This window comes from Pleurodeles waltl, chromosome 4_2 (assembly GCF_031143425.1).
Source record: "Pleurodeles waltl isolate 20211129_DDA chromosome 4_2, aPleWal1.hap1.20221129, whole genome shotgun sequence".
Lineage (NCBI taxonomy): Eukaryota > Metazoa > Chordata > Amphibia > Caudata > Salamandridae > Pleurodeles > Pleurodeles waltl.
This window is the reverse complement of record NC_090443.1, coordinates 474119080-474144811: the sequence shown is the minus strand read 5'-3', so window position 1 is coordinate 474144811 and position 25732 is coordinate 474119080. Positions and strand designations below refer to the sequence as shown.

The following is a 25732-nucleotide window of genomic DNA, read 5'->3' as shown; positions in this document are numbered from 1 at the left end:
TTTGTGCCACACCAGATTTACAAAGTAGTGCAATGCATGCGTTGCACCACTTTGCACCCCCTTGCACCACATTATGCCCGTGCCAGGCATATTGTATGCAAAGAGGGTATTCCGGCACAGGGAGGCCTGAAAAAATGGTGCAGTGAAATCTACAAGATTTTACTGCGCCATTTTTTCTGCTAAGAGCAGGCGTTAAAATGATGTCTCTATTGAAATCGATGGGCCTCCCTGCACTTTGCTGCACTAGTGTAAAAAATGTTGACGCTAGTGCGACAAAGCACCACAATAGCATCAAAATGTTTGACCCTATTGGCCTAACATGCGCCATGGTGAGCCATGTTTACAATAATGCGCAACCATGGTGTCGTTAGGTGGGCTAGGGCCGACACAAGAAAACTGGCGTATCAGTGCTGATGCACCAATTTCCTGTAAATCTGCCCCAACAATACTAAAGTGCTCTGGTCAAGTTATTTACTTACCCCTGCCGGAAGCTTCAGGAGTTTTGACTGCGTTGAGTGCCATAGCGTGGAACACCGGGACAGGGGAAACGTTCATTACTTTGCTTAACCGAGGGGTCGTCCTAGCATTAGTGTCATGTCACGCCATCTGTGTTCATGACTTAGTGTCGCCAAGGCATATTTCCAGGCCATGGAGTTCATTTAACACACCAGTGCATTCTGGGAGTTGTCCTACTTTTTTTTACACAAACAAATCAGACTGTCTGTACCAGAATGCAACGGGTTACAAAAGGAAAGTATTGGGCTGGAAACATGGTATTCCATTACTACGAGCCATGTTGGTAACTCTGGTCATCTGAGGCCAGTAGAATGTGTTTCTGCTCTTTATGCCTTGTACGTGTTTTAGGTTTGTGCTTTAGATTTTAGCTGCCACCCAAGAGAGAAAATTGCTTTCATTCATATGACCATTTTCTCACTACTCATATCTCTCCTCGAAACTCCTCCTCACCTGCAGGTAAACCTGAGGGCTACAATGAGGGCGCAGCTCAGGGCAATGGCCCCACTCAACAGCTCTAGTCTTCGGGCCATCTGGGAGAGCAGCAACTGCTTGCAGTGAAGCAGGCTCAGCCTCTGCATGCCCAGTTTTGTCTACTTCATTCACACATGCCTAGCAGTGCCAGTAGCAGGGCAGGAGTGATACCTTCACTGGTGGACCGGCGAATACAAGAACAGGGGCGGGGAAGCACTTGTCCGAGTCTCATGCCAGGGACACAAAGAACGGACAGCACACTTAAAAGGTAAAGCCCCATGTGTGATTGTGAACAGGGCGACCATCTTGACTTTGACTATTTGCTTACGTTGCGTAGAGTGGCTCCCAGGTGAAGATTGAAGAAGAGGTGGGTGCCGGTTTTGCCGAGCTCCACACTGTAAGCAGAGAAGGGAGTTCCAAAAATTCCGCAAACTCTGCTGGCAGAGCGGTATCTCCCACCCAGGCCTAGAGACAACAGGGTATGGAAAGAGACTCTTTCACACAGAAGCCAGCTTATAAGTGCTTGTGGGGCTTGGGCCCCACCAATAGTTTATGTTAAGTGCCCAGGGTCTCGGCCAGGACCTTCTGCATTGTTTTCTTGCTGAATGGGCTCAAGGCTCATGTATTGCCAGGCACCTTCTTTCAGAAAGACAAGGTTTAAAAGAGTGGTCATTATCATTTTTAAACAGGGCAGAAGTGGGGTGTCAAAGAAATGCAATGCTACAATTCAGAGCCAGTTTTCATTTCTCATGCCTTTACCACCCAGGCATGTAACATCTGAGCCAGAACATTTATCTTGCCTGTTAAAAATACTGTCCTTTTTTTTGAGTCGTCAAAGCATACAAAATAAAATGGCCATCCCCAGATAATCCCTCATGAAAGCCCGCTTTTTCGACGGTATTTTTAATAATTTTCAGGCTTTCATTTCCTGTCAAAAGTGGCATATTTTCAATTTCATAACTAGCGATTCCAAGAGATGTAACTTTTGAGGCTCTACACATGGTTTGGAAGGCTTTTACCATTTTGAGCCTTTCAACCAAGCTGTCCAGTGTAGTGCTGCTGGAGTTTCCTGTTAGGAGGGAGGAGACAGATAAAGGAAAGGGTGCAGCTGAGGCCTAAACCTCACTCATAACTGGTTTTAGCTGCTGCACAGTCTGCTACTATGGTGATATCTTGTGTAACGTTATTTTTTCTTCATTTGAAGTGAAACGTCATTTACAATATTTACAGATAATATATCAATATGGAAGGAAAGAATGTGCATGTTATAAATAACAAACGTAAACAAATACCTTCTCCTCCACCAGTAAAGTAAAAATTGTGGATTCCAATTAACCTTCTGCTGCTATAATGGAAGAGTTACAAGCAGTACGCTCTAATACAGACAGCATTGCATCAGAAATTAAAAATATTCGCAAAAACATGGCTAGTTTCTCAATGAAAGTCTCCAAAAACACAATAAAAATTCAGGATAACATGCAAAAATTGACAGTATAACACCTGTTACTGAAAAAACTGAACTTATGAATACTCTATTGCTTACCTTAGAAAATCGTAATAGACAGTATAAGCTGTGCATATTTAATTTACCAGAAGACGTTGAAGGCAAAGACTGCAGGCAGTACTTGAAAACCTTGTTACCTGGTCTTTCACATTTAAAATTCACAGAAGAATTTGAAATTGACAAGGCACAGAGTATTTCTTTTCATCGTAATCCAAGCAATGTTAAACCACGTCAAGTGATCTTTAAAATCCTGCGTCACCATCATTTTGTAATGATCCAGAAAGCGGCAACAGAGATTTCAACTTTAATGGTCAATGGAAATAAAATGTTCATACATCAGGACTTTGCCGAGGAAACATTCAAATTTGCAAAGAATTCACTGAACTTCGACCACAACTAAGAAGCTGTGGCTTTAAATACAGCCTTTTTGATCCATCTATTATTAGAATTTAAAACAATGGTATCTCAAAATCTTTTCAACGCCCTGATTATCTTTGTGTCTTTTTAGATCAGCATTTTCCACTCTCCATGCAAGCGAATGACACTTCTACTTAATTCTTACAACAGACTTTTATCATAATTAGCCTATTTCCCAATTTTCTCTATCAGGGCATTGTCTACGCACGTCAATCTTGCATATGCGTGTGCGCAATTCTGGAGTAATATTTATGTTTCTATGTTGTCTTTTTTATGTTTGTTGTTCCTTTTTCTCCTTTCATCTGCCTTTAGAGCGGTAATACCCCTCAGTCATATAGGCGATATTTTTTCTTCCTCTTTACTATCTTTTCTCTTTGCTGAGTATGTATGGAGAGTGTTAAGATAATTAAAATTGTTTTTATAATGTTAATAGTTTAAGACACTCTGTTAAAAAACTAAAGTTTTAGATTATTTATCAAGACATAAAACAGACATTTGTCTATTCCGTGAAAGTCACATAGATGATACAGTTTTATAATATTTGAATAAAAAATGGGTTGATAATATTATTTCTTCTCCTGCAGTTAACAAAAAGAACGGTGTTGTTATCCTTTTTGCAAAAAAGCGAAATATTCAAATACTAAGCAAATGTTCTGGCATTAAGTGTTTTTAAATCAACCCAATTGGTAGATATTTGGCATCTACATTACCCAAAGGAGAAACAGTTTACATTATTCTCTAACCCTCATAAATCCTACTCTCGAATAGATTATGTATTAATTTCCCATCAATTAATCCAGTCAATTTCTGATCCTATAATTCACAATATAGATATATCTGACCATGCACTTATTTGAGGTGTTTTACAACTTAACTCCACAAATATTAATACAATTATTGTCGTTAATGACAAAAATAAATCAAAACTTTTGTCAGCATTACATGATTATTTTTCTTTCACTCAAGAAAGATCTACTTCACTTGTAAATCGTTGTGATGCATTTAAGGCATATGTCAGAGGGGTAACAATTTTGATTATGACACATGAGAACAAAACATGTAACGCTAAACTTAAAGAATTAGATAAACAATTAGCAAAACATGAACATCTCTTTATTACATCTAATGACAATAAATAGAAAAAACAAATACAGAAATTTCGTTATGAATTAAACTCCGTTAAGCAAAAGAGCTGGCATACAAATTTCAAATAACAAGGCTAAATTTTACTTCAAAGCTAATAGATCCCGATGACTTTTGGTAAATTATCTCCATATTAAAAATTATATAATTCAGATTAATGCAATTCATGGCTTAAATGGTAAACTGGCATTATCTCATGAAGAGATATTTAATGAATCCCCCAGGTACAGGTAGGTTTAATACTGATTATTGATTTAATATTGATACATTTTTGCAATTTTGTGGTTTACCTACAATTACCCAGTCAGTGATGGACAAATTGTATGTACCAATTTCTCTAGAAGATAATAGAATCCTTTGAATCCTTCATAAGGTAAAAACCTCAATACATGGAATATTTGCATGTGATGTACATTAGTGAAACTACTTAAATGTTCTCTGTTTTGGGCCGGCAAAAGAGTTATGGAATCCACATTGGTGGCCCTCGGATTGCAATACCCCTCCTGTTCCTGCCATGGTTAGTAGGAACTTAGGCATTTTATTTGATGATCACTTATCAGTTATTAAATCTCTTAAACCGGGTAAATCACCAGGACCAGATGGTATACCTGCTGAATTTTATTATAAATAATTTTTTCCTTACCTACTTAAGCTATTTACTCACTTTAGTATTTCAGGATCAAGTTCAGGATCCTTTCCTGAAGTTTTAATTATAGTTCTTCCAAAACCTAATAAAGATCCCACTATTGTTTTGAATTACCGATACATATCTTTAATTAACCAAGACTGTAAACTTTATGCAAAATTCTTGCTCTGTGCTTGATACTATCAATCACACTGATCAAACCAGTTTCATGAAACATAGACATTCTGTAAATAACACTTGATTTTTATTCCATGTAATTGAAGCTGTGTCATATTTATCTTTACCCTCTGGTGTCCTAGCATTAAATGCTGAAAAAAGCGTTTGACAAAGTATATTAGCAGTATCTATTTAAAATCAATTACTGGCAATTGGAAAAACGCTTCATTATTATCAATCCATGCATGGTGGTCATGGATCATTTTTACCAGAAAAGGAGCTGATTTCACTATGTTATGTGTTGTTCACAGCACACCTGCTTATCAATCATTTGGGAAACTGCTTGATGATTACATAACAATATATTTATAAATAAGTACTATTAGTATGTTCCATATTATATAATGTGTAAAGTCTTTATGATTATAGTGAGTACCTCTAGTATGATATACTGGTAAAGATATTTATTGATTCCCCCTCTTTTATTTTTCCATTTTAGTTAGTTATTAAAATACTGCAATTATCACTGTTTAGGTACAATTATTATATTAATGCTATATTGTAAAATTCAATGTACCCTTTTTGGTGCTCCTATTTGTTTAGTCTATTGTCTTATCATGAAATTCGATAAAATATTTTGAACCCAAAAAAATCTGTTCTTTTTATACACACTGTGGAAGTGAAACCCTTGCTTCAAAATGTTATTTTGAATCCTTCATAAGGTAAAAACCTCAATACATGGAATATTTGCATGTGATGTACATTAGTGAAACTACTTAAATGTTCTCTGTTTTGGGCCGGCAAAAGAGTTATGGAATCCACATTGGTGGCCCTCGGATTGCAATACCCCTCCTGTTCCTGCCATGGTTAGTAGGAACTTAGGCATTTTATTTGATGATCACTTATCTTTTAAAAACCAGGTAAATCACACCTTAAAGACATGCTTCTGGATTATTAAAATGCTCTGATTTTCTTTTCCCTCCCTCCAGCATGAATGGAGAGTCTCCGCTATCTTAGCATTAGTCATGTCCAAAGTTGATTATTGCAATGCCTTATTCCTTAACTTGGATAAGGCATTGATCAATAAGCTGCAATTGGTCCAGAATGCAGCTGCTGGAGCGGTTTTAAACCTCTCACGGTGGGCATCAGTTAGTGGGAGCCTCAAACAATTACATTGGTTGCTGGTGGCTCAGCGTATCATCTTTAAGTCGCTCTGCCTGACTGACAAAGCAACCCATGGGATTGGACCTTGCTATCTCACCACCAGGCTTTGTTGGCATGCTCCTAAGAGAAATCTGAGGTCTTCTAAAGCCCACAGAATTCAGGTCCCCCGCACTTTCAAGGCTAAATGGGGTGATAAAGCATTCACCGTAGCGGCTGCTAAATGCTGGAATTTGCTGCCTCTGAACATTAGACAGGAACCCGGTTACTTAAGGTTCAGGAAATTGGCCAAAACTTGTCTCTTTCCTCGATAGCCTTAGCCTTGGCTCTTGGTTTGTTTCATAAGTAAGTTTTCTCGCTCTCGATTGTTTTTGGTTTCTTTTGGGGAGTGTCTCTTGGCTTCTTGTTTTTTTCCCTCTTCTTTCACCTTCTATACTAGAGCTTCGATGCTCTTTGTGAGTCGAAATGCGCTTTACAAATATGACATACATACATACATACATTCAGATGATGACGGCCAAAAAGCTTTGAGCTGCACTAACTGTCCCATCCATAATCGGTTAAAATATGGCAGCAGTCTGACATCTTACCACAGCATTCACGCACCAGATTCAAGACACGGATTGCTCCATTCATCAGCTCACACCCTGGCCTGGGAGCAGTGTCTATACTGGAAACCCAGAGGGCGGCCTGGATGGCAGGTGCAGCGAGGTGGAGCAGCCAGGGTAGTGCAGCATTCAGCAAGTTCTGTGTCTGCAGGCCCTTGATGGGAAAGTGCGGGGGCTGCGGTCACCTACTCGCAGGCTGACTGCCGGACCATCACCTGGCTGCTGCGCCTTAACACCAGAACTGGGACTCCAAGGGGTATCCAGAGAGTGGCCTGGATGATATGCATAGCAGGACGGCATAATCATGACAGAGAAGCAACACGCAAACCAAGCCTCAAAAAGAGTGCAGCGGTTGTCCTTATCCAATGGCATGCTGTCCACCAGACCGACCCCTGCTGCACAGCAGCCTTCGGAAGAGACACAGCTGGTCAACTGGAGCCACGTGGGGTGCATCATCAGTTGTTGGTGGGTGGTACGCCTGTCTGGCAAGAGAAGTACGGCCAAAAGAAGAGAAAAAGGCTGTGCCTCTAGATAATTGGGACCCTAAATATGGAGCATGGTGGACACCCTCTCTTGTGAGGGCTATGCACTAGGACCATTCTGGCGGCCCAAACTCTGTAGAATGGAGGTGAGCCAGTGGAGTACTCTGTCCGTAGAGCCCCAAAGAGGCCCTGGTTCAGAGTTATTGATCTCCAGCTGTCCCACCACAGAGAGGAATCCACTTCTCGACCCAGGAGTAGTGTAATTGCAGAAGGTACACCAATGGTTATACTTATGGGTCCCAGGCCGGCCATTATAGACCACAGCAAAGATTACCTCCATGGTTCCACTATGAGTACCTGTTTATAGAGGCTGCACTCAGTCCTGTGGTGGCCCAGACTGATGAGCGACTGTCACTTCCCAGGAAGACAGACAGGGTAGAGACTCCCTAACTCCTGCGTGGTCTTACAACATTGCCAGCCCTACTGGTCATCGGGTACCCAGAAAAGACTGGAGAAGTGTAACTGCCCCAGTCTCAGCCGAGAGCCTCCCACCCCCGGGTGGATCGGAAGGGGGGAAATCACCCCCCCCCTCACTTTCTCGCACTCAATGGAGTGCCATTGATGGCCCTTCCCACTTTGAACATGGGGAAAGACAAACAGATGTTCCAAGAATCCACGACTGCAATCCTCTTGGTGATTCAAGAATCCCGGCCCTCCCTTGAGGGACGGAATCAGAGAACTGAGTGTCGATCTCTCCCTATTACAGCAAGACATACGGAAAATGGTAAACAGAGTTGTGGGAACTGAAGGGCATATCTCCAAAGCATAGGACATGATTAGGGGACTCCAGGAACATGCCACACAACTGCAATGACTGGCTGCATACTTGAGAATTGGGTGGAGGACGCTGAAGGCCACTCCTGCTGCAGCAAAATCCACTTGGTGGGTTTCCCTGAGGAAGTGTAGGGGCCTCACCCTACCCCATTTATTACTCAGTGGCTGCAGTTCTGGGTACCAACAAAGGAACTATCCCTATGGTTCCTAATTGAATAAGGTCACAGATCCCTGGCACCCTAACCACCACCTGTCATGCCTCCAAGGCCCATTATTGTTTGAATTTTCAATTTTGCAGACCGAGACACTATCCTGTGGGTCTCTCGCAAACAGGAGAGCCTTTCCCACAACTCCTCAAAGATCATGAGCTTCACGGTCTACACGTTGCAGATGCTTCTGCAATGTCAATCCTTCCTCAGTGTTAAACAAACACCCTGAGAGTCGTGCAATTTCAATACACGTTGCTCTTCCCAGCTTTTCTCAAATTCCTGTAAGCTAAGAAATCCCACTTCTTTGGCACCCCAGAGAGTGCGTGGCATTGAACTGAGGAGTGGCCAGCGTGGCAGCAATGTATCACAGATGGGGAGCAACAGTACACCTGTAGCAATCCTTTGAGAACCTGGTCGTAGAAAATGGGCAGAAGTCAGAGAAACAAACGTAGGCACCATTCAGCAGAGGCAACATCAGGCGGCTTGTGGCACGGATGGTCATTGCTCAGCAATAAAGATCGAACATTGACAATGGTGGATAATCTATGCTTCAGTTTTAAGGACACTTACACTGTGGTCTGCTCTTTTGTTATGTCTCCTGCCTGGTGGGAGGGATCCATTCCGATATTTGCACCATTTTGTTGATGGTTAGCTTCCAGGAACTGTTTAAATGGCTATTGGAGGGTGGGGATGGATTGTGGTAATTGCCAGGTTGGCACTTCTAATTTTTGAAGTATTGAGAGGGATTGGGGGTGGGAAGATTTACATACTGTCCAGCAAGATCCCATTCCCCAGATACAGACGCCTGAATCAACATGCTGGAATGCCACCGATCCCCTTTATCAGTTCAGTGGTCGCTCCACATCTTTGGTTTCCCCCTCAATGGATTCCAGGGACTCTCCTATTGACGGAGGCCAACCTTAGCTCATCACCTGGAATGTAAATGGTCTATTAAATAAATCAAGAGAGGAGAAAGTCCTTTTTTTTGCATTTTTTTAAAATTGATTTTATCATATCAAACAAATAAAAATAAAACACAGTCCCTGCAAAGCAGCATATTCTAAAGAGCAATAGCTCCCCACTGCGATATTAACATATATTCCGTACAGGAGAAATCAGACAGGTACGCATTGATTATTACAGTTCAGTTTGTTCTGCTAAATTTCCCATCTATTAATTGAAGACATGATCTGTACGGAATTACCACGGGGCAGTTTTCTGCCAGAGATGCAGTAGATATAACATGCAGTTGAATAAGGGACATCAACAGATATAAACAAAAAGGAGCAGGTGGGGAATACAACCAGTCCACAACAGCCATTCACCTTTTCTGACGTAGATGCCAGAGAACAGAGGGATCAGTGTTTTATCCGGGCTTCTTTGGTTGTATCACTCACTCGACTTGGGCCGCTAAGAAGTTATTCAGCAGGGTCCAAATATCTTTGGGTCTAGTCCCTTCAGGCATCAGGCTCCAGAAGACTATAAGCTGATCATGAGAGAAAGCAGCATCTCTTAGCCATTCAGAACGGCGCGGCACTCTCGTCCCGCCCCAGCACATGGCCACTCTGCGCTTGGCTAACAGCAATAGTATGCCCACTAAATGTCTGTGTGTTGCCCTGATGTCCTCCACATCCACACACCCAAGCAGCGTGATTCTAGGAGTGGCTGGAATTTCTATTTCGACCATTTCAGAGATTGCATTGAAAACTGCCACCCAGAAAGCGTAAACATCTGCACATTCCCACGCCAAGTGTAAAAAACTAGCCTCCGGCGCCCGGCAGCGCACGCAGCTCGCATCTTCGCGCAGCCCCAAGGAGTACATTCGCACTGGGGTATAGTATAGTCTGTGCAAAAATTTAAAATGCAGCAATCTGAACCTGTAATTTGGCGTCAACACTCTCATATGCGCACAGCAGGCGCGCCACAGAGCCTCCGAGATGGGTTCTCCCAGATCCGCCTCCCACGCTAGTCTGGACGGCTCTCGGAGATTATTCCTCTGTTCCTGCATGCAGGTATATAATTTGGTGACCAGCCTATTAGGCGACCGCGCACAGCAGAGAATCTCCAGCGCGCGTAACTCCACCGGGGCCTCATCTGAACTCCATAAGCGGTTCCGCAAGAAAGAGCAAACTCGGATCACATACATACGCTGAAGCGCCGTGAACTCGCGACCGGCCAGTATCTCAGATACATCAAGCAAGCGATCATCCATCATCCAATCTCTCAGCTCGGTTAGGCCAGCCTCTCGGAGAAATCCACGTACTCCACCATCACGGTACAGCTGCTCGTCAGCTATCGCCATTACCGGTAGGGAAGGAGCGAACGGGGCCGAAACCCCGGATCGCCGCATCAGCATACCCCACGCCCGCATCGTACATGCCACCGTGTCAATCCCCCGCACCCGGGACGGAACACGTCCACCGAATGCACTCGCCAGGTCGTCCGGCCACACAGAGTCGCTCTCAGGCGCCAGGTGCGGCAGATAACGAATAGGATTCAGCCAGTAATATGCAAAGTGCGCCTGAGCACATAGATAATACAGCTCCATATCCGGCGCAGCGAGCCCCCCTAGTTCGAATGGCAGCGTCAGCCTCTCCCATGAAATACGCGAGCGTTGCCCGCCCACACCAGACAGATCAGTGCTGAGCGCATATGCCTCAGATAACTTCTCGGAAGCGGGAGAGGGAGATTCACAAATAAGTACAAAAATTTCAGAAGGACTACCATCTTTGCAATAGCAATACGTCCTATCAATGACAGCGGGAGGGTACGCCAGATCTCCACCTTCCCCTCCAGCCACGTCAGAGCGGCGCCATAGTTAGCCAGCCACAGCTCCTCCACGACACAGCACAGCTGTATACCCAAGTACCTCACCGGCCCATCCGCCCACATCAGAGGATATCGGGAGTCATAACGCGGCACCCTGGGGGTCAAAGGCAGCACCACTGACTTAGACCAATTAATATTAATACCTGAAAAGGTACCAAAACGCACGATCTCGTCAAGTAGTATATCCAGATTCTGGTCGGGATTCCGTATATATAATGCAATATCATTTGCATACAGAGATATCAAAATTGGTCGCTGCCGGAATTGCAATCCTCTGTCGTTATAATTCTGTCGGAGCCGGGCCGCCAGGGGCTCCATTGCCGAAGCAAAAAGAAGAGGAGACAACGGGCAACCCTGGCGCGTGCCGCGCGCAACCGGGAACGGAGCAGATACATTCCCATTGAGGCGCAATCTAGCCGTGGGCAATGTATACAGCAATTTAATCCAGCGGAGGAAGCGCGCACTAATTCCCACCCGACCCAACAGGGCAAACATATAGTCCCATGTTAAGGAGTCAAACGCTTTAGCTGCGTCCAGAAAAACAGCTGCCGCATTGTCATCTTTTTCTAGTGTTCCCGCCACCGCGAAGAAGGTGCGCAAATTGTGGCCCGTAGACCTTCCCGGGACAAAACCCGACTGATCCGGGAGCACCAAACTAGGGAGAAGAGGCTGTAGCCTCGCTGCAATCATCTTCGTTAGGATTTTGTTGTCAATATTTATCATGGAAAGTGGGCGATACGAGTCGCACCGAGTCGGATCCTTTCCAGGCTTCAGGATTGTCACTATCAGTGCCTCCCGGAGCGAGGTCGGGAGCGACCCAGTCTCCAGGGCTTCTGCATAGACCTCCAATAGTCGAGGGGCTAATATATCCACATACTCTTTATAGAACGCAGAGGTTAGGCCATCCAGTCCAGGTGACTTCTCTCCAGGTAGGCCGCGAATGGCCGCAGTCACCTTCTCCACTGAAAATGGTTCATCTAAGTATTTCCTGTGCACCTCATCAAACCATATTAACGCAATATCCTCAAAGGGCATCTGTGCGTCAGTCACACCAGTTTCCGTCGGAGCCGCATAGAGCCCAGCGTAGAATTCAGTAAACACCTGCATAATTCCTCCCGATCCCGATACACTCTCACCCCCTCCATCCATGACCTCAGAGACATAATCATTGGCCCAAGGTTTTCGAAGTAAAGCTGCCAATGTACGTCCAGCCCTTTCGCCCTCCCCGTACTGACGTGCGCGAGCCTCCCTCCCGAGGAAGCAAATTTCCCTGAGAGAAACCTCATCATACAGCGATATCGCTTGGCGAATCTCCGCAACAACTTCATCAGACCAGTTAGATTCTAGTCGTCTTTCCAGCTCAGCAAGCCGTGACTCAACTTCAGCCATCTCTCGTCTCAGGGTTTTAACTATACCGTGTTGTTTCGAGATACAAACCCCTCTGATAACAACTTTAAATGCCTCCCAAAGGGTTCCTGGGGACTCCACTGATCCCTGATTCTCTGCAAAGTACATTTTAATCGCCTCCCGCAGTTCCTCACGGAAGGCCGGATCGCGAAGCGCCCCCCTAGGCAGCCGCCACGTAATAGATCTACCAAGTTCAGTCGGTATCTCCAATTCCAGACACACCGGCAAGTGATCTGACAGCGTACGAGGAAGATGTTCAACCGCTCTAGTCCAGGCCAACATATCCCTGGAGCCCAACCAGCGGTCAATTCGAGACCAGCTACCATGCACATAATTCAGACATGTACCCTCTCTCGCCACTCCATGCCGCTGCCGCCACAAGTCAACCAGTGCACCATCACGCTTCACGGCCTCCAAGGCCTTAGCCGCCGCAATATGTTGCATCCTGGCCTTACTCTCCCTATCCAACTTGGCATCCAGTACGACATTAAAATCTCCCCCCCAAAGTATCGCACCCGTCCCCAACGACTCCACCAGGCGCCACAACTCCAGGAAAAAACCTGGATAATCAACATTCGGCCCATACACAGCGACTAGGCGACACGCCTTGTCCAGTAACACACCACTCATCAGTACGTATCTGCCATTTGGATCCACCAGTACTTTTTTCGTTCGCCACTGCAGACCCTTGCGAACAAGGACTGCGACTCCGCGGGAGTAACCTGAGTATGTTGAGCAATGCATCTCACCTACCCACCCAGATTTTAGTCTGTGTGTTGTGGACTTCATTAGGTGTGTCTCCTGAAGCATACATACATCAATTGCATGTCTCTTAACATATGCAGCCACAAGTCGAGCTTTCCTACTGTCGTTAAGCCCCCGCACATTCCAAGTCAAACATCTGATCCCAGATACTTCCTCACCTCTCTGCCACATCCACAGTCAGCCACTATTGCACGCAAAGGCCAATCCCCACCTGCCATAAAGTTTGCAAGGAAACAAATAGAACATTCATACATAAATGAAGGAACAGTACCCCACTAACATGTGAGAAACCCCCCACCCCCTGCCCACTCAGGCCCCCCAATCGGACCCAACCAATTACCCACCCAACTTGACCCCAAAACCCACTTTGAAAGCAAGAACAGTGAATAACAGGACTCATCCCAGGGGCTATGACCAGCCTATTATCTCTCCACCCAGGTGGCATCGGGAGAGAGGGCCCGTGGGCCAGTCGCCAGTCACTAAGCCAAACGGGCCAGGTAAGGAGCAGCCGGCACGCCCCCGTGGTTCCAACAATGGGTGTCAGGACGATCGGAGCATGTTAGTCATTGTCACTTAAGGCAGCGCCGTCACTGCCACGGCCGCGGCGCTCTGCAGGTTCCCGCTCCCTCGGCAGTTGTCGAGCAAACTTGGTTGCTTGTTTTAAGTCCGTGAAGTAGTGCATCTTACCCTCATGGCGCACCCTCAGCCTGGCAGGGTATAACAGGGCAAAGCTCACTCCCGCCTGAGATAGCAGTCGCTTAACCGGCAGAAAGGCACGTCTCTGGGACTGCACACCGAGTGTATAGTCTGGAAAGAAATTTATTTCGGAGTTCTTATAGAGCAACAGACGTCTCTCCCTTGCCAGGCGGAGTACAGTGTCACGGTCACGGTAATTTAATAGACGTGCAATAATTGGACGTGGGGGAGTCCCCGGAGGGGGTCGGGGTCCCAAAGATCTGTGAGCTCTCTCAACCACCAGCATCCGAGAGAGCTCACCGGCGAACAGCTCTGACAGCATCTGCTCAATAAAGTCTTCCATTCGCCCCATATTGGTCGCCTCCGGCAGTCCCACAATTCGAATATTATTGCAGCGTGATCTTGATTCCAAGTCCTCGTTCTTGTTACGTATGACCTCAAGGATTCGATCCATACGTGCGATCTGATCCCTGTCACCCTGGCGTGCATCCTCTATCTCAGATGTACGTGACTCCAAGGCCTCAAGCCTGGTGTCATGATCGTCTACGCGCGCCCTAATGCGATCAAGTTGTTCGGTGACATGATCCAGTTTGGTGTCAATGCCTGCCAGGCTGGCCTTTAGTTCTAAAAACATGGACTTCACCGATGCCTCAGGGCTATCCTCTCCGTTCAGCTCCTCACAGGGCTGGGAGCCGGCAGCAGCGTTCTTTTTTTTCCCCCCTTCGAAGGTAAGTTTGGCCTGACGTTGATCCGCCTTACCCATAGTTCCACCCTACTCCAACACCTCTGACCAGGTGAGTAAAGCCAAGCGAAGGAAGATCCGGACCTCAGAGACCTCTCAAGTTAGCGTGGAGCTCACCGTGGGCTCCCGCTCCAGCAGCGGGAATCGTCAAGCAACGGGATCCCAGAGCATCAACCTGTCCTCACAGGCCCAATCAGCCCGCACTGTCCATCCGGGTAGTCGCCACTCGTACACCCTCCTCGGGCCCCCGCGGTCACAGCCTTCACCGCTCTCCGCCAGGCCTCACTTCACATCACTGAATTGGCGGCCCGAGGGGCCCACCCGAATGTTCAGACAATTTTCCAGAACCAAGCAAGTGCAGTTACGAGCCTCGGGGGCCCCTTCGAGGTATTACCTCAAGGGCTAGTCTCCTTACGGGCCTCCTCCTCGCCCGTCTAAGCCGCCGGGCCCAGAGACAGCCTCGGGGCCCGTCGGAGCCTCCCCTGCACCAGCGTCACCAGGGCCAAGCTCGTTGTGGGGCCGCGACGCAACCACGTCGCCGAATAGCTCCCTGGTGCGGTCCTGCGCCCGATCTCCTATCTCCGGGAGCAGCCGCGGGCCTCAAGTCCGCCCGCCCGCTCTGCGCCCTGCACAGCTCCACGCACGGTCACACTCCCAAGAAGCCGCCGAGGGCCTCCACTCTCGTTCGCCCGCACCGCGGTCTGTCCGCGCGAGCGCGGCCGTCAGCAGGCCCGCCCGCGTCCTTTTACCGCTGCTCCGACCTCTCCGCTGCTCCTGAGCCACCGAAGGCAGCTCAGGGGCTTCTCTGAACAGAGCGCGCCAGGCTCACTCCTGCCAGCCCCGTCGGATGTGGAAATAATCGGATAAACGGCCCCGGGCCAGGCAGAGCCTCACTAAGTGGCGGCCATCTTGCCCGGTGGTCAGGCCACGCCCCTCGAGGAGAAAGTCCTTTAGACCGCAAGAGCATCTGCTTGACATAATCATGCTCCAAGAGACCCACCTACAAGGCGACCATTGTCCCTTCCTAGAAAGTGCCAGGTACTCACAGGTTTACTATGCCAGATGCACCAGGGGCTCTCCGGAGTTGCTATTCTGATCAGCAACACAGTTCCAGAAGCAACAGGTCTTGCGTGACAAATGAGGGAGATATATAGCTGTATCGGGACTACTATGGGGAATCCATGTCTCCCTCATTACTACATATGCACCGCCCTCGCTGTCTGCAGAGTTCCTTAAAACATTAGGGGGCTTCTTATTGTAGCTTCCAGAGGAGGACATGGGTGCCTTGGGAGTCCTTAACGGAGTGGGTGACCTTTTCCTTAATAGATTCATGGGATTGACACCACAACTGATCGACCCGACAGGCTTCACTACCATTCTTGACAGCATGAAACTAACAGACCCCAACCAACACGCAGGGATACACTTACTTTTCTGGTCAATACAAGGCTTTCTTAACCAAGCTTATCAGTGGGAACATCGTATTATGATCTTCCTGTCGGTCAGCCCGGTGGGAACAGTGCTACGGGATTGGTCTCGACTCCCTCAAGTGATCCAAGACCAATACCATAGCACCACAGCACCCTCAGAATGTGTACTGTCTGCAAAAAGAGGGTGCTGCGCGGGGAGGGCCCTGCACTGCCCTTGCCATAGGCATGGGCAGTGCATGAGCCCCCCTGTGAACCACGGCACTGGCTTTTCACCAGCCTTTCGATTGAAGGCTAACCGCCATGGAAAGGCTGGAGGAAAGCTGAGTTGTAATTAGCACGGCAGGGCTGAGTTCAGTGCTCCTGTAGATGAGCACAACTCAGATCACCGTCAACCCATTGAAAGCCACGATCCTGGTGGTGATGGCGGTCCCCTGGCCCGGAATGCGGTGGTAAGATTCTTCACTGCGTCTGCTCTACCGCTGCCTCAAGAACACCCATAGGCCACTTAAAGGATGATAAAGGCAATAGCTTCACTAATGAGACCTCAGTAGCTGCCTATTATGCCAAACTCTACTCTTGCTTAGATAGGTCTGCAGAGTCTGCCTTGACCTCTTTCATGGCAGATATACACAGCTGCTGCCTTAAAACCAAAGAGAGGACTTCTTTAGAGGGTGATTTTACTCTGGCAGACATGGGGGGCGATTTAGCCTCATTCTATTCAGTCAAAAACCTGGTTACCAGTGATACCTGGTGAAATTTTACAAGTCATACTGCTCCTAACTGGGTCAGACAGTGACATACATGTTCTGTGCTGCTCTTAAAGATGCACAGCTCCCACTGGTCCTCTGATTGGCAGATATAGCTGTCTTCCCCAACCCCGGTCTACTCACACACGCTGTTCTTAGTATTCGTTAATTTCACTTCTCAACGTGGAGCTGAAGATATGTGCGAAAGCCCTGGCTAACTGTTGAACTTAGTAGGGACTGGTCCATCCCAACCAGTCCAGCTTTATGCCCAGCCTAGCCACACGGCACAACATCCACCATGGACAGAATGCCCTGGCACTGTGCCCAGACTACCAGGAGAGAAAGCACTACTCCTTAGTGACTTTCCCAAGGCATTCTACTCCGTGGGCTTGACGTACCTGTTTGCACTCCTCACTAAAATGAAATTTGGCCCTGTTGCAAAAGTTTTTTTAAACTACTCTACGTTGACCTTATGGTCCGCATAAGAGGTTCAGTGTCTCACATGTTTCCAATATGGTAGGGCCCGCAACAGGGATGTTCCCGGTCACACATGCTTTTTGCTCTTGCTTTTGAGCCCCTAGCAGAATGGCTAAGGATAGACAAGTTGGTCCAGAGGTTTGAGTTGGGCCTCAGAGTGTCAGACGAGATAGCACTGAATGTAGATGATGCCTTCATTTTCCTGGTGGACCCGAAATTGTCAGACCCGTGGGTCCTCTACATCTTGCAGATCTTTGGAGACCACTCTGAACTGCACATCAACACAGCAAAATCCCCATACCAACTGGGCAATCAGACACAGTCTGGATCCTGGGCAAGTGACTTAAAAGCATGTATGACTGGGTTCTGGTATCTGGGCGTCTATATTGCAGAGGACAGACAAAGGGTCTTCGACACAAACCTGCAGCCCCACCTCACTAGGTTACATAAGGGCTTTGACTTTGGTGGACACTCCCCCTTTCCTTAATGGGCATGTCAACAATCTTTAAGATAGTTGGACTTCCCTGCCAGTTGTCTCAACTCCAAAACTTCCCCAATTCCATACCTGGGTCCTTCTTCACCCATCTCAACACGGCAATGTGGCCCTTTCTCTGGAACTGACAGCCATCCAGGATCTCGCTTGACAAATGTTTCAAAGCCACCTTTGAGGGTGGCCAGGCCATGCCCAATATTCTCTCCTGTTACAGAGCAGCATATCTGGTGGTGATTAACAGGTGGTGGTTTTAGTGGTGCAAATTCACCTGCAAATTCTTTGGGGCAGTGGGCGATGCAGGGAATCCCAATGGCACACAATTTATATGGAGATCCACTCCCCTTTACGCCCCGCCCCAACAAAGGTGGTTACTAGTTGTGGCATGACACTCTTTGGACATTGGGCTGGAATAAACCTTTGACGATGGAGACCCCATTGTTGACTGGGTATGATGTGCCTACCTGACAGAGGGGTAACAAGGAGAAATACCTGTGTTTCTCCTCATTACTTCTTTACTGCACTCTGCAGCACACATAGAAAGATGAATATTCCTCTAAGGATTGTGTTTGTGCAGGAAGGTCGCCCTTCCTGCACAAAAACAATCCTGACTCCATTAGTGCATGGCACACATAGTGTGCCAGCACAAGGAGAGAGCAGTTGCATATCTTTGTAAATCTGGAGTATTTCTGCTATCTCACTTTCATTCAATGCAGCAAAGCAAGATCCCTTGCTGAGCTGCGCTGCGTGATAAAAAAGTAAATGTGGCCGATAGTGACACTCAGGCATATTGACTATGCTATTGTTTCCTTCTGCCATTTTAATGAAGACTTGTCCCCTGTTTTCAGGGTTCACAGTTGGCAAACTTGGGTGTACAGCACTGGTTGGTTGACGCAATACAAAATTAATAAATAAGTTGCTCACTGAGAGGCATATTTACATGCCCCTTGTGCAGCCTTAGCACCGCCATAGTGTCATCTTTTTTACGCTAAGGTGTCTTTTCCTCAGGCCAGATTTACAAAGGGACACAATACATGCATTGCGACACTTTGCAACCCCTTGTGCCATATTGAGATCGACATACCACTTTCTCATAAATATGCTCTTCAATGTTTTTGAGTTGGAATGAGTGCTCTCATTACAGGGTCTTTTCTATGGTCCCTCATGCTTGTGAGTAAAGGCATCTTGCGGGTGGTGTTCGTCATCAAAATATTGGTCGAGTCCAGTTCAAATGAGCATTTTCATGGGGAGCCATGAAAATGCTCATTTGAACTGGACTCGACCAATAATTTAGTGAACCTGGTTTCTAAGTATCTCCCCTATCTCTCTCCCAGAAGCTAATCTACAACCAGTGCGTTTGGCAGTATCCCTTTCTAGAACCGATGTGCCGATACTCCCACATCGCTCTCTGCTGCTTCTCAAATTCAAGGAAGGGTGTCTGGAGGAGGAAAAGCTGACCCGTATTGGCTGGAGCTCGACAGATTCTTCTTCCTGGAAAGATCCATTTAGCTTCATGGTTGGTATGTCAGATGCCATGTTGCTTCCCATAGTCCTGACAAATGTTCTGCAAGCTGGAAAACACCTTCTGTGCTGGGAACCCTGGCCATCACATCTGGCCTCAGCAGTGGTGTATTGCAAAATCATATATCCCACGCCCGTGTAACACCCTTCAAAATGTGGTGGGGTCCCTGAGACTCCCATATCTCCCCGATATTCCTAAGCTTTAGACTGACCAGGGGACCCCTGAACGGTGGGATCTCTCCTGCACGGGTCTTCATTACACCCCTAGACCTCGGTTGTAGTCTCTCCACTTCTCTATTGTCCAGCGGCGGCCACAGTAAATCTCAGGGGGGGGGGGGGTCGGGGAGTGGGAAACGGAGGAATAAAATAATATTTAAAAAAAATATGTACTGTTCCAACGCCACCAACGCCGCTGCCTGCCGCCTCGCTCCTCTTCTCTCCTGGTGTCCCAGCAGTCCCTGAGACACGAGCACAGGCTCCCCATGCAATCCTGGTGCTGCTTTCATGCTATGCCTAGCATGAGAGCAGCGTCATGATTGGTCTAAGCGGCTATGTCTGCCGCTCAGACAGTGCACTAGGGTCTGTGCAGTTTCTCCAACCTGGCTGTGCAACACAGCTGGGTTGGAGAAACCGAAGTGTGCATGTCAGTATGGCCTGCCTAAGACGGCAGGCCAAACTGACATGCACACTTAGCGCACTCCACTCCTCCTCCTACCTCCCCCAACCCTACCCATCACTGCACATACTGGTTGATCCAGCAGCTGACAAATAAAACAACAGTAAAATATTTTTCTTTTTCAGCTGCTAGCTCAGCCAGAGGGGAGAGGCCCCTTCGCCATTACAGGGGGTGGGTTACTCTGTCACAAATTGCCGTATTACGATTTCCTTAGGCCAGTGGTCTTCAAACTTTATAATGCTGTGCCCCCCCCGTGAAAAAAAATCATAGGGGGCCCTCTCTGAACTTTTCACAATTATTGTATTAGATTGGCCATGTTTAAATAAGTCTACACTTATTTGAACATTGCAGCTAAGTTATGTTACTGTTTTAAAAATGGAATCGAATACATAATGCCAAACATAATATTTTGGTCAGGCAGGCCTTACTAATGTGTAAAGGTATCTACAGTGTGATGATTAGAAGTGGGGCGGAGGTTTTTGAAGAGTATTTGGTGTCCCTTCCCTTTTGACACATACTCCCAGTTTGGATATAAATGACAAAACATGGTAGTGATGTCCAATTACAGAGCGATTTACTGCTGCTTATTTTTTTAAATAAAGCCCTGTTATCAGCATAATGCTTCTTTTGGACAGAGACTAGCACCCCCCTTGGGATCACTTGAGGCCCCCGGAGGGGGGCCTGCCCCCAGTTTGAAGACCCCTGCCTTAGGCTATAATAAGATTGTAAAACAGGATATTTGTCACGTTTGTGACGGAGTAACCCCTCTGCCAAACTCTATATCAGGCCCTTAATCGCCTTATTCCTAAAGATAAATAAAAAAAAAGAATCTGGTGCTCCTGTAAAGAGTCCTAATGCACTTGTGCCAGGTTGTGCTATATAAAACTGCAGTGATAAAATAAAATACAATCATTGGCAAATGCATTAGTTCGCACCTTTGGACTGCATCCCTAACATGGGGGCAAAAGCAACATGGAGGGTGCATGTGGGAGTTGGAAGCAGCACAGAAGGCACAGGTGGGAGGTGGAAGCAGCACAGAAGGCACAGGTGGGGGAAAGTAGCACGGAGGGTTTAGTTCGAGGGTGGAAGCAGCATGGTGTGGGAGGGTACAGGGGTGAAAGCAACACTGAGGGTGCAACTGGGAGAAAGGCAAGCAGGTATGACAGATACGTGGAGCCGTGGCCAGAGGAAAACAGAATGCAACGGGGAAGAGAAGTCCATGAGGGAGACAGCTGGGAAATATACTAGCTCTCATAGAGTGCTTAAACAAAAAAAAAAAGGTCTTGGAAAGTGAGCAGTGGAAGGACTCCAGTAATGTGTCCATGCTCTAGAACGATGTTACTCAAAGTATGGCCCGCGGGCCGCCAGCGGCCCCACAGACCTACCTTGGCGGCCCGCGGACACGTCCGAGAAACGCCATATAATAATGGCCGCAGTACATAAACATAGAAGAGGGCCGCGGGAGCATGCGCAATAGTGGCTTCTTTGCGCATGCTCCCGCGGCCCTCCTCTATGTTTACGTACGGCGGCCATTAGTTATGGCGTTTCCATGATGATCCTGGCTAGTGGCGGGAAGCCAAAGCCCCTTAAAAGTCAGTGCTTGCAGCTAACTTTTACGGGGCTTTTTCGTCTGCTTCCTGTCACCGTCTCCACGTCTGCCGCCCGCCCGCCTGCCGTTGCACATTTGTGGTATCTTTACAGTGCTTTATTGAGGCAGGTAAGGCTCTTTGGTTATTTATTTATTTGTTTTTAATGTATTGTGTGTGTTACTGGGGTAGGGGTGAGAGCAGATTGCGCTGTGTGTGTGTGTTACTGGGGTAGGGGTGAGAGCAAATGGCGCTGTGTGTGATACTGGGGTAGGGGTGAGAGCAGATGGCGCTGTGTGCAGATGGCGCTGTGTGTGTATGGCGCTGTGTGTGTGTTACTGGGGTAGGGGTGAGAGCAGATGGCGCTGTGTGCAGATGGCGCTGTGTGTGTTACTGGGGTAGGGGTGAGAGCAGATGGTGCTGTGTGTGATACTGGGGTAGGGGTGAGAGCAGATGGCGCTGTGTGCTGATGGCACTGTCTGTGTTACTGGTGCAGGGGTGAGAGCAGATGGCGCTGTGTGTGATACTGGGGTAGGGGTGAGAGCAGATGGCGCTGTGTGCAGATGGCGCTGTGTGTGTATGGCGCTGTGTGTGTGTTACTGGGCAAAATGCAGCATTGTTTAGCAATGTTTTGAAAAAGGGGGCGGGATGGTTGTGCCCCCTATAAGCCCCACCCCCCCCACCCCTGCTGTCACAAACCATACTGCAATTTTGGCCCCCGATAAAAAGTTTGTGAGTACCCATGCTCTAGAAGAAGGACAGACACAAAAAGGGAAAGGAAAGCACACACAGGCTGACAAATAAGAAGCAAGCAAATAAGTGTGACAATAAAGCCAACCAATGGTAAACAATGTGCGGGCTTTAAGCCCACTGTAGTCTAAACATATGTCAGACAGCACATGTGCTGTGAGGTAGGTGAGAGCGAAAAATGTATTTTTGGGGGGCGGGTTGAATGGGCAGTTGACTTAATGCCATCTGTGCTGGAGGCCAGTATTTCCAGTGTTTTCCCTGTTCTAAAGTTAAATGGTTTAAAAGCAGTCACATTTTCACCTGAGCAATATATATGTTTAATGCAAAAAAGTAAATTTCATGTTTAAGAAAATGCGCAAACCTAAACATCAAGAATTAAAATGTCTTTTGACTTGAACTCCTTGACTGCCTATCACAAAAAAGTGCATCATTTAATCGGAGACGCAGGTGGCACAAACGGAAGTACCCCTCGATTGTTTATATATACAAGGTCTGACAAACATCCGAGCAAGTGTCTGGCACATCTTTCAAATAAAATAAACACAAACTTTTTTTTAGATATGCTTGAAACACAGAACATTCAAAGTAGGGGTGGCCACGGTATGTTCCATCCATTTAATCAAAAATCACCCTAAAAGTTTTGGAAATGTTGGGTGTCCAAAACAAAACTAAAATGTTTTGCCTAAGCTGGTTGAAATTACACTTTTTGAAAACAATTTATTTTGGGAACAGTTTACTTTTGAACAATTATTCTACAGGCAAAACAAAAGAGAACAGTCACATTCGAGCAAAAGAGTTAAGAGCAGCGAGCAAATATGGTTATTGCAATCTGAGGCCTTGTGGAGCAGCACATCAAAGCTGACAAGGAGGGGGCCGTCCAAAGAGGGCAGTCAGTTCCTAGAACTCCAGAAACTAGCCTAGTCATGCTGTGGGTGCTAAAATGGATTCTGGCTGTGACTTACGGTAATTATTAACGACCATTATTTTGGCACGCCTGACTTAAGAATGAGCTTCATCAGATGCTGGCATGCGTGAAAAATAAACGGAACTCGCTATGGAAACTCCAGCCGCCTGAAAGGGAGGACTGCGTAGGGGCTTGTTTGTCTGTAGCCCAGGCTGAAAAGCCGCAATTCATTTAAAGGCATACCCCACTGCCAAACCCATTTGGTTCCATATGACCTGTTTCCTATCTATGGCACAACGTCCTCAAGCTCTTAAACCTATAGGCCCTTCTCTTCTTTGTGACAAGATTTCCCTTTCAATAACATTTACCTGTACTATGTAGAAGAGCCAGCGCGCCATTTTCTACTTTTAATTTAAAGGGGGCTTCACTTTTGGTCCCTACAAATGCTTAGAGTCAGGCAACCATTGGTTTTTCAGTCCACGGATGTAGTGTCCCGCTGGACATGTTCTAGTGGATGCACAGTACTGTCACCAGCCAACCCCTGAGAGCTGGCCTGTTACACTTACCCCACACCCAGCCCGCATGGGTTTCACAGGTCAGTGACCCTGCCAATATAATGATCCCGGCGAACGTGCCCATGTCCAGTTGCATACCCTCTAACCATGTGTCTGTGTACTCCTTTGTGTCACATGCGGGCCTAGGGCCCAAGACCCTACAATAGGGATGAGGTGGGCCTGACCCCGCCTGCCATGGAGCTGGGAGCACTGCATTTCCTCGTGGGGGAGGAATAGCACCAGGCTGAGGGACCACGAAGCCTGCATTAAAAGGTGGAAGTGGCGTGGACATCGGACGCGCCCGGGCCCATAGAGGTAGGACATGGCTCACAGCAGACGTTGCCCCTTACCCGATGTGTGCCTGTAAGCTGCCCACCTCCCACTGGGACTTATAATAAAAGTGATGATGGGTCCCATGGCCCACGATAGCGACTCCTGTGAGGCGGACCAGGACCAGTGCCTACTGGGCGTGAGGAGAGCCCCGTGGGCAGCACGGAGGCAAACCCATGGGAAGTAAAAAGGAGGTGAAGGATTGCAGCCAGCACATCGCTCAAAGCGCCTACACGCTCCACTGAGAAGCTGCGTACCCCATTGCTGCTGCTGCTAGGCGGCATCTTACTCTGTGCCCTTAATGCCTTGCCGTGCAAATGATGAATGGGAGAGTCGGGCCGGCAGTGGTACAGAGGCCTGGAGAGAGGCACGCCTGCTGAGGCCCAGCCTGCAAGCTAGATGATTGTGGATCGGCCTACGGCTGCCTCTATGGTGAGTGCCAACTCCCCCACCATCACACAATAGACTTTGCTGCGCGGGCGCATAAGGAGACCTGCACTTTACAATCGTCACACAGTGGCTGACACCCACCTGTTGTGCAGATATGCGATAGCCAAATGAGAAGTGCTCCGGCAAGCAGCGCTCCACCAGCAAGAGAAAAGATCGAGGCTGCACGTCAGTTGTGAGAGCGGCATTGTAACCCGAGGCCCCACCGCACAGAGTCTATGTTAAATAAACTGCACTTACCCTGGAGCGGGCGATGAAAGAGGCCACCAGGGCGAAACAATCCACTGCATCAGGGAAGCCTGAGTGACTGCAGAGCCACCTAGTGGACACTCACCACACCGCCCCAGGGCCCGGGGGATTGCTGCTAGTGCAAACCACTAGAGAAGATGCCCCGGGGAATTGGAGGAAGGTTGTAAGGCAGAAAGACTATCCCGCAAAGGGAAAGGGGGAGCCCTTCATCTAAGCTACTGTGGCAGGATAAGCGAGCTGCAGTGCCATCTAACAATTCGTTCACTGCACCAGGCACCCTACAAGAGGCACTCCACAGCCCACACAGTCCCCTGGCAAACCAGTGAACAGGGCTTCAAGAGGAATGCTGGTGTGAGAGAATCCCGGCACAAGAGATGTGTCTGAAGCTGCTCCAATGACAGGTACAGGGAGGCACCAAGGCCTAAGAGGGAGATGTCCTACCACTGCACAGTTGTACCTGTCTTGGAAGGTTTGCCTTTCAGGGAGCCAGGGCACCTCCAAAGAAATCTCTGTAGTGGACTCCATGACTGCTCCTAATGTACCCCCACGTTGAACTGTGTAAATAGACTCCAACACCATGAAACCAGGTAGACTGAAACCCTGCCGACATGTGATTGAGAGATTTGGACTCCATCCACACTGCATTTCGTAACCAGAGTCATCTGGTTAAACTATAGATGCATGCTGTGATGCTGGGTGCCCCTGCACCACCTGTCCACTCTTCATACACTGCGGACTGCCTGAAGATACTCAGTGGTGTTTACTTTATTGTTCATTCTTTCCCACAGGTTGGACTTGTTTGTTTTTCATTAAATAAAGTTTGGGAGGGATGTAGTGTCCTGCTGGACACATCCTAGTGTCTGCACAGTACTATGTCACCAGCCACTCCCTGAGGGCTGGTCTGTTACACTTACCCCACATCTATCCCTCACAGGCATCAGCGGTCAGGTGACCATGGCAATAAAAAGGGCCCGGTGAACATGCCC

General features: G+C 47.6%; 1 protein-coding gene across 1 annotated transcript in view; it reads right to left on the bottom strand.

The window, feature by feature from the left end:
- Nucleotides 1-24761, bottom strand: part of KEAP1 (kelch like ECH associated protein 1) — a 210449-nt gene extending 185688 nt beyond the window's left edge. The window contains exon 1 of the mRNA XM_069231815.1: nt 24582-24761. The gene's annotated coding sequence lies outside the window, so the exon portion shown is untranslated. The remainder of the gene's footprint in view (nt 1-24581) is intronic.
- Between the last annotated feature and the right edge of the window lie 971 nt (nt 24762-25732).